The 9037-nt window shown below is 43.4% G+C and overlaps 1 long non-coding RNA gene across 1 annotated transcript; it reads right to left on the bottom strand.

Annotated features, from left to right (window-relative positions):
* Positions 1-1106: 1106 nt before the first annotated feature.
* On the bottom strand, positions 1107-7151 carry LOC146712225 (uncharacterized). The gene is made up of 3 exons (XR_014919005.1): positions 6987-7151; positions 1706-1759; positions 1107-1590 (listed from the first exon to the last, which is right to left on the bottom strand). It is a non-coding gene; the product is annotated as an uncharacterized LOC146712225 (long non-coding RNA).
* Between the last annotated feature and the right edge of the window lie 1886 nt (positions 7152-9037).

Below are 9037 nucleotides of genomic sequence, written 5' to 3'. Positions count from 1 at the left end.
GGCAGAGGAAGTGACTCAATATAAAAACTTTGCATAACCTTTCATCCTTGTTCAGGAATAGGACGGAGGAGGATTTTGAATCATTTATAGCCAGAAAATCGTCTAAATAGCTCCATTTGTAGCATTAATTTTGCAACTTGGCTAACAGACAGCCAGTCTAGGGCCTAGGGCCAATCTCTGCTCTCGATCTCCTAACTGGAAACCAAATAGTACAGCTCTCATTGTAAGTGTCATCACCAGAGGTTCCATAGTCAGAATGAATAGCATTGGAGATAACGGGCACCCCTGATGAGTGGAACACTCCAATGTGACGGGTTAAGTTGAACCCATCTGAGAAAATGATTTCCAAATCCATATCTTGGGAGAAGGTTAAATAAATCTGACCAGTCTATTCTGTCCGAAGCCTGACGAGCGTCCAGTGATAATAAAGCTGCATCGTTAGCATCACATCTCTCATGAATTATATGAGAACCCTTCTTATATTGTGAAACCCTTGATGCTTTGGTACAAAGCGAATCAAATGTGGGATCCAAGGCTCTGATCTTCATGCTAAACATTTAAAGTATTTTAGTGTCAACCCCCGTCAGACTCTAAATGATGAGTGTTCTGCAGGTTTAGCAGGTTTCTCAGTACTCACTGCCTGTCTCACAGTGGGTGGAGAGCCTCCGTGTGATATGCTTCTACATACATGTTAATAAGTGGAATTATTCTTTCTTCTGGGAAGGTTTTGTAAAGTCAGAAAGCCATCTGGCCCAGGTGCCTTACCACACAGCAAATCCAACATGTCCAAATGAAGACTGTCAGATTTGATTTCAGCTCTTTTAAAGTGTCTTTATAAGTTAATTTAACTCTTATTGGAGAGTTGGAACGTTAACTCTGACTTAGTGTTAAATACCAAATCTGTCTGGAGTTGATCATTCAACACTTATTCATGCTAACTAGGTGTTAAGAGTTTATATACTAACCCCCACAGAGGATTTTAGTTTAACTACATCAGAGTTATCTTCTAATTCATTCTGTGAATTTTACTGTTCTGAATTTCTAGAAATTCCTTTGGAAATAAACATTATTGCAAAGAGGACTGCATCAGCTGAGGCAACATGGTGTCCTGTGAGCTCAATTTCCTTTTAATCAGAAAAGGTCAGACACAACAAAAGCAAAGCATCAAACAAAGGAAAAATAAAGACAAGTCAAATGTCCAGCCAAAGGATTTATGGGAGACTCCATCAGGGATGGATCGAGTCAACCGGAGCCACAGCTGGACTGGCCAGAGTGGCAACAAGCTCATCAGACCTCTGTGTTGGGCAGGTTTGGGGAGTGTCTGTGATGATAAAGCCACGACTCTGAAGACGACTGCAGAGTTTGGTGCAAGATGTTGCGTCCTTGCAAAACTCCTGCAGCTCCGAGAAGCTCCAGAGTCGACCTTCCCTGGAAAACAGCTTCTGGGAGGCTTTAGCTCTGGAAGCTTCTTGCTCCCTCTCCTGTGCTGTGCCGTGTTTCAGGCACACTCCGCTCAGGTGATTCCAAATGAACAGCTGGGGCTTGTTGCACAGCAGGCAGTACACAATGTTTTTCTCCATGTTGTTTGGACTGCAAATACAAAGAGAGAGACAAACTCTGCACATCACTTTATAGCACCAGTAGCGTGTCTCGGTATGATGCAAAGCTAGCTATGTCGCTACACTGGACACAGAGCAGTACCTACTTTAAAACTGAACCTTTGTTGATCCTCTGCTGTTTCTCCAAAGCACACAATGTTCTGCACAAAGACATTTAACTTTAGCACATGTATAAAACATGCACGCACACGAGCAGTTCGTTCAGCTAAAAGAAACGCTTCATAGAAACCATTTCTACAACCAGCAAACGCAAAGAAAACAAGCCATGACTAAAACAGCAGTTACGTAAATGAGCAGAAGTTGCTAAACAAACAAAACTGAACCAGAAAGTCTCCAGACATCATGTAACCACTGTTTGACAAACGGTCCTACTGTAGGATGATGTTACAGTGATGTCTGACAAACCATCCCACCTAACTGAAGCTGCAAATTCGATAGTTTTGTGCCAAAAGCAGATGGCGTTTTCACTTTAAAATGAACAAACATTCACAAAGGCTTAAAACAATATAGTATCCAAGTCAATAACATGCTAATACTTCCAAGTATGAACACAGAGTAGCGTTAAATCACCCGGTGTTCCAGATTAACTGGTGACGGTGGAACAGATGGTGGATTTTTTAATATTTTGTTGTTAACAGCAACAAGACTGGCGGAGTGTGTCTGAGGGAACCTCACAAATGTCACAGCAACACACTGCAGTGGAACCCCGACTTACGAAATTAATCTGTTCCCGACGGTTTTTCGTAAATCGAAGCAGCCATCGCGCCTTTTGAGTGCTTAGATGCTGGCTGGAGACGGAGTTCTTGGTGGCGGAGGTGGTGGAGGCTGAAGAAAGCATACGTATGCATGCATACATACAGCACCACCACGGGGGAAACTGGCATAACATTAAGGTGTAAAGTTGTTGATTTTTTAATTCAAAGATTAATCAGGCTTTAAACATCAGGAGGTAGTGCAACAGACACTGAAGTGCACATTAAAGACCAGAGAGAACATTATTTTTATTAACAAAAAGTTTTAATCCACCAACAGCCCTGACATCTAAAACACTACAAGTAAAAAAGAAAGGCAACAAAAAACAATTCAGACATTTTTACACAATTAGTAACACTTCAGCTTTCTTTGTAATGTCTGCTTGTATTTTAAGAAGTATCGCATTTGGGTAAAACATTACCAATAACTCAAAATTAGAGGAATAAGTGTATATATGTGTCAGCTGTATGCATGCATACATATGCTGCACGTACATGACGTTCTAAACATTAAAACTAAAACTTTTTTAAACTTAGATAATTTAAAAAAAAAATCTATTTTATCATTTATTTTTACATTTTTGTGCATTTTTATGTTTTTGAACTAATCACTACTGCTACTTTCATCGCTTTTCGCCCTCTAAGGCACACTTTCACCTGAAGGTTGACTTGTTGCTGGCCTCTTTGTGAAAAATCTATCCAACGACGTCTGTCTCTGTCTACTTTTCAAAATGGATCTGAAGTGGGAGAGGCAGACGTCACCAAAATGCTCTATAGCATGAGCGGTAAAGTTCTTTTCAGGGTGATTGTCCTTGATATCGGCCGATGGTATGACGGCCTCCTCCTCTCTGAATTGTTGCTGTACTGATGAGTGCAGCATCGCCTCCAACTCTTGCAGCTCTGCCGTTGACAGCTCCTCTCGATGTTCATGCACAAGGTCGTTTATATCCTCCTCGTCAACCTGCAGTCCCAGGGCGGTGCCGAGATTTACGATCTCCTCAACCTTGACTTCAGGTTGAGGTTCCCCCTCAAAGCCTTCAAAATCTCGAGGGGCAACAGCATCAGGCCACAGCTTCCTCCAAGCAGAATTTAGCATTCGACGACTCACCTCCCGCCATGCCAAAGAAATCAACTTGAGGCATGCAACGATGTCGAAATGATATTTCCAAAACTCCCTGAGGCTGAGCTGCGTACTCTCTGTTATGTCCGAACACCGTTTGAACATGTGTTTCGTGTACAGTCTCTTTAAATTAGAGGTCACTTGCTGGTCCATGGGCTGGAGGAGAGGGGTCGTGTTGGGAGGGAGGTAGAGAACCTTGATGAACGAGAACTCCTCCAGGATATCGTCCTCGAGGCCAGAGGGGTGGGCGGGGGCATTATCGATGATCAGAGGGCACTTCATGGGGAGCTCGTTCTCCTCAAGGAACTTCTTGACAGCAGGGCCAAAAACCAAGTTGACCCATTCGACAAAGAACTGTCGGGTCACCCAGGCCTTGGGGTTGGACCTCCACATAACCTCGAGCCTCTCCTTTAAAATTTTGTGTTTCTTGAAGGCACGCAGATTTTCTGAGTGGTACACTAGGAGTGGCTTGACCTTACAGTCCCACTGGCATTAGCACACAGGGCGAGGGTGAGACGGTCCTTCATGGGCTTGTGGCCTGGCATCTTTATTTCCTCCGCGGTGATGTACGTACGCCGCGGCATCTTTTTCCAGAAGAGGCCAGTCTCGTCACAGTTGAATACCTGCTGGGGGATGTAGCCTTCTTGATTTATAAGTTCCTCAAATTTTTTAACAAATTCTTCGGCAGCCGTGTGATTGGAACTTGCTGCCTCGCCGTGACGCACAACGGAGTGGTTGCCAGTCCCCTTCTTGAACCGATAAAACCACCCATGCGATGCCCTGAACTCTGGGGAGGTTAGGGGTGCCTCCTGCGAGGACGTCGATGCCGTTGGCTGCTCATCGGAAGCTGCCTTACTTACTAAATCATTATAAATTGAGGACGTCTTCTCGCAAATGACAGTCTCTGTGGGGGTATTGCCAGTCTCTCCCTTGTCTTTAATCCAAACAAGGAGAAGCCTTTCCATCTCGTCGTGTATGGGGGTCCTCCTTTTGGACATGATGGTGGTGCCCTTTGAAGGTTTACCTGCTTTGATGACTTCTTTTTGTTTTAGAATTGTTCCTATGGTCGAAGGATTTCGGCCATACTCGCGTGCAATAGCACTAAGTTTCACACCTCGCTCATATTTATCAATAATTTCTCTCTTTGTTTTCATCGAGAGTACTTTACGCTAGGGCTGGGTTTTTATAATCGATTCATCGATTAAAATCGATTCTGGCTTGGATAACGTAAAATCGATTCATTAAAATCCTGAATCGATTTTTTAATATAAATTTATTTTGCCCGAAATGCCAGAATCTCAGGTGACATCTCACAAAATTTCAACAACCACCAAACAGTAAATGAGAGCAGGTACAGGGACTCTGCACATAGACTTAAACACACAGCGCGACCCGCGGATCAGAATCAGTTAGATGGCGCCTTTCTTACGGTCGGGGCTGAAAGCCGACAGCTCGCTGATTCTGATCTGTCGGCGGGTCGGCGCTTTGTGTTCACGCCCTTTATGCGCTGATTCTAAAGCTGTTAGTTTGATCTCTCTCCAAACAATATTGACCGAACCAGCAGCAAAAGAAGATCCAAACGCTTCACATAAACATCGTCATGAATTCACTTTTACTGTTTTGCTTCCATCGCGATGCGCAGCTCTCTCTCTCTCTCTATACTTCAGGAACAGTTTCCCTTTCTTCATTATTCGCTTGCTTGTTACGCACAAGTCTACTGTTGCTTACAGCGCTGTCGGCCGCTGTTTTTTCCCTTTTACATTCTTCCGAAATGAAAACCTCATTTCTGCCGTTCAATACTGAACAAATTTAAACTTTTTAAAATTATTCAAAATGCAAAACGCTTAACCGTGTCTCTAATAAAACCGCTGTAACGTCAGAGGTAATGTTCATATGTTGATTAATGGTTTTCTTTCGTTTTTGATGTACTGCAGAATATTTTTATAAAATCCCAGGCCAGGAAAATCACCTTCATGTTTTTCTGTGTTTTATCCTCAGCTACTTTGACACAAAGGCATCTGCTGTGACGCTCACACCTGTGATAAAGTCTTGCGTGTGTCAGCTTCCTTTTTATTGATACAAAAATATGTAAATGTACTGATCTGAATTATATTTCTGACTGTCAAAATTTCCCAGATTTAAATCGAATCGAACTAAATCGAATCGATTCGGGACCTTGTGAATCGGAATTGAATCGATTCTAGAAATCAGTGACGATACCCAGCCCTACTTTACGCTTCATTTTGCTAGCTGCGTGGTTCAAGTGGAACAGCGAAGCGCAGGTGTCACTACCCGATCCGTACCGGAAACCCGATCGGTACCCCGCATGCGCGAAAGGTGTCTACTTCCGGTCGAAGCATTTTACGATAGTTACAGGTCAGAGTATCTGTTAAGATGTTAAGAATAACAAGTATCTCTTAACATGTTTCCGCTAATGAAACATTTAATATAATGTAGACAAAAATAAAAAAATTAAAAGATAGTGACGGATCGGGACTCCCGATCCTTACTGCGCATGTGCAAAGTCAGACCGTACAAATCGGTTCTACCCGATCCGTACCGCGCATGTGCAGGGGTTTTCTTCTTCTTCTGTTCCTTTAATGGCAGTGTACTCCCCAGTGTACGAGGATACCGCCACCTGCTGACTGAGCGAATGAACCCTATTGTAAACTGAATTAGCGTCATTACAAACGTGTGTTAAATTTGATTTAGTGATAATCGAGTGTGTTTATGCTTGTCTGTGTGGAGAGGATTGTTGGAAAAGTGATGATAATGGCTGCTATCACTGTCAATTGCCAGTAAACACTTCATCTGGCTGCTGAATCTTCACGTGACATATTATAAAGTCTGTATTATTAACTCTGTCATTAGGCACCATTCTTCTTATTTTACGGCGCTGTTGTTCAATCGGGGAACGCTTTCTGTTGAGGAGAAAAGCAAAAATTTGTTGCGGATACGGATTATTCATTGTTTAAATGTCCTGGTAGTCGAAAAGGAGGCAAAGCTGCTGAGAAATGCTAGGAGCTAACTGGGCGCTAACCGTATCATTCAAATATATTGAATGTCGCAATGTTGGCAAAGAGAGGAAGTGACGTAAGATTTGCGCATGCGGGGTACCGATCGGGTTTCCGGTACGGATCGGGTAGTGACAGCAAGTACGGAAGCCAAGGGGTTGTCACATGATTTGGAAGGCATTGTGGGCATTGAAGGCTCAGCCAATCAGAGCCAGCGGATTTCGTTACGCGGGCATTTTGCCGTAACACGGGCAGAAGTATTGCCGTTCAGTGCCTTCGTAACTTGAACTTTTCGTAAGTCGGGGCTCCACTGTATTCTGCATTAGCCAAGTCGCTAGCATTAGCATCCATCAACCTGCAGCCTAAAGCCACAGTGTACACACAATGACCCGCATCCTTTACCGAGATGTGCGAATGACCGAACAACATCCTGTACTGTGAGGTGCGCCGTGCACGGTCATTGTAATGCGTGTTTACTAACCTGAGGCAGTGAAGCTGCTGTCAGCCTGGGTAACAAGTAGACGAAAACACAATAATCTTCTTTAAACCGTGAACACAAACGACACACATGCTGTGCTGGCGTTAGCTTCACAACAGGAAGTTCTTTCTGTGAAATTCTTCTTCTGCGCCCCAAAACACTGCTCGGTACCACCATCGCGCTCTGCGCCCTCTAGTGTCCGGATGTAGAATTGCATTTAATGCCTGAAACTCACAATCCAACAGGTTTTTGCAAATTGTTTTTAAATCACTGTAACGTTTGAACCGTTCGCTCAATTGAACCTAATCCAATTGTTTCTGAAAGCAGAGACTCTGCGCTTTCTCTGCATTTAACTTTAGCGTGAATATGCATGCACAGTTTGTTCACCTGATAGAAAAAGTCACATATAAAATTACCCGATACTTGAAAAAACACCAAAGTTAGCAGGTTTACTCTCGCTGTAGTTTCTCCGTAGCGTTACATTCACCTGGAAGTATGTCGGTTCTCAGTCATCCAGCTCAGCATAGTGTAAGGAGCTGCTGATGGAGAGTCCCACATTTAGCCATATGGGAGAGTCCCCAAGAGGGTCATGGACCCCTAATCATCCTCTACCTAATCATATGAACCGAGGTGTGAAGATAACAAAGCCAGCAGGCAGGGTGGCACCTTTGTCTCTCATGCACGAAGAGAGACGCCTCTGAAAAGGCCTCCAGGCCTCTTTAAGTGCAGTCACACCTGACAAAAAGGGATCTTAAAACTGGATTATAGATGTTCAACGATGGTCGTGCAGCACAAAAGCATTGCACATCTGCCTTTCACGAGCTGCCGTCTTCCAGCAAAAAGCATTTACAATTCCTCATCAGCCGTCAAAGGGTTTCCTACAGCTCGCCTCCTGCCTCTGCACAGCCAGGGAGCTTCTAACGACCTCTGACCTCCTGTAGTTTGGAGTTATCAAAGTAACCCATGACAGTAATGTTTATGCTGAGAGATGGGCTTAATATGATGGAATAAAAATCAGGTCTGATTTTATAGAAATGCTGTTGAATGCATTAGCTTTAAAATAAGTGAGGAATGTGCTTTTCTATCTCCAGTGCACCCAGGAGGCATTTCTGCTGCACACAAAGGTAACTGAATGTCATTTCTTCTTTTCAGGGTGGAAATGTGTCCAGACTCTAACATGGACCCACGGGCCCCACCCTTGGGATTTATGAGGAACAGGGAAAATGATCGGGAGAGAAGCAACAGACTGACTGAAAGAACTGGAACGAGCTCGTATAGAATCAGCTAAACAATATTGTGGATGAACAAATAGAAGCTTAAACACCTCAGACAAAACTATTATAAAACGGCCCCAAAGCTAAAGAATAACAGCACGGAAACTGTGCAAACAGTTAGACACATTAAAAATCCACCTGCTTATTGCTGCAAACCCAAAGATACAGAAGAATCCTTCTGGTCCTCCTTCATCACTTCCCTGCTCCTCCTCTGCCTCACCTCGTGCTCTCATCCTGGGTTTGCATTGAAAGTATCCCCACCTAATCCCTTATCTATGTAATGCTGAGCTTGCTAAACCTTTTTTATACTTTTTGTTTTATTGGTGACTCCAGAACTCGTGCAGCTGTTAGTGATCACAGCAAGTTTCCCAACCCCAGTTTTAGTTTCCACTCACCCTTTATTTACAGACAGTCATCAGTAACATTGTCAGCTCTGTCTTGCCTGTTGATGGTCTTGTTTTCACATTTTGGGGTTAATCCTTTTAGATCAACTATAAAAACAATCCATGTGTCAGAGCCTCGTTTGTGCTGATTAGAGTCAAGTTTCTTTATTTGTCACATGCACAGTTATACAAATACAACACGCAGTGAAATCTATCCTGACACGCTCCTGCACTGTGAAGGGGACAGAAGAACATGATGTTATATACATTAAGTATAGCAAATATACTTTGATGTATATATTATATACACTGTAGGTGTTGGAGCTGTTATCGATGAAACACTGTCCTTCTCCCTGCCGTCTCTCTTCATGAGATCCTCCACCGATGGGCCAAAGTC

This window comes from Copadichromis virginalis, linkage group LG3 (assembly GCF_057382275.1).
Source record: "Copadichromis virginalis isolate Kocher_CV1m ecotype Utaka linkage group LG3, C_Virginalis_male_GT1.1, whole genome shotgun sequence".
In the NCBI taxonomy this organism is placed as follows: domain Eukaryota; kingdom Metazoa; phylum Chordata; class Actinopteri; order Cichliformes; family Cichlidae; genus Copadichromis; species Copadichromis virginalis.
Note: the sequence above shows the minus strand (reverse complement) of the source record. Positions and strands in the feature narration are given on the sequence as shown.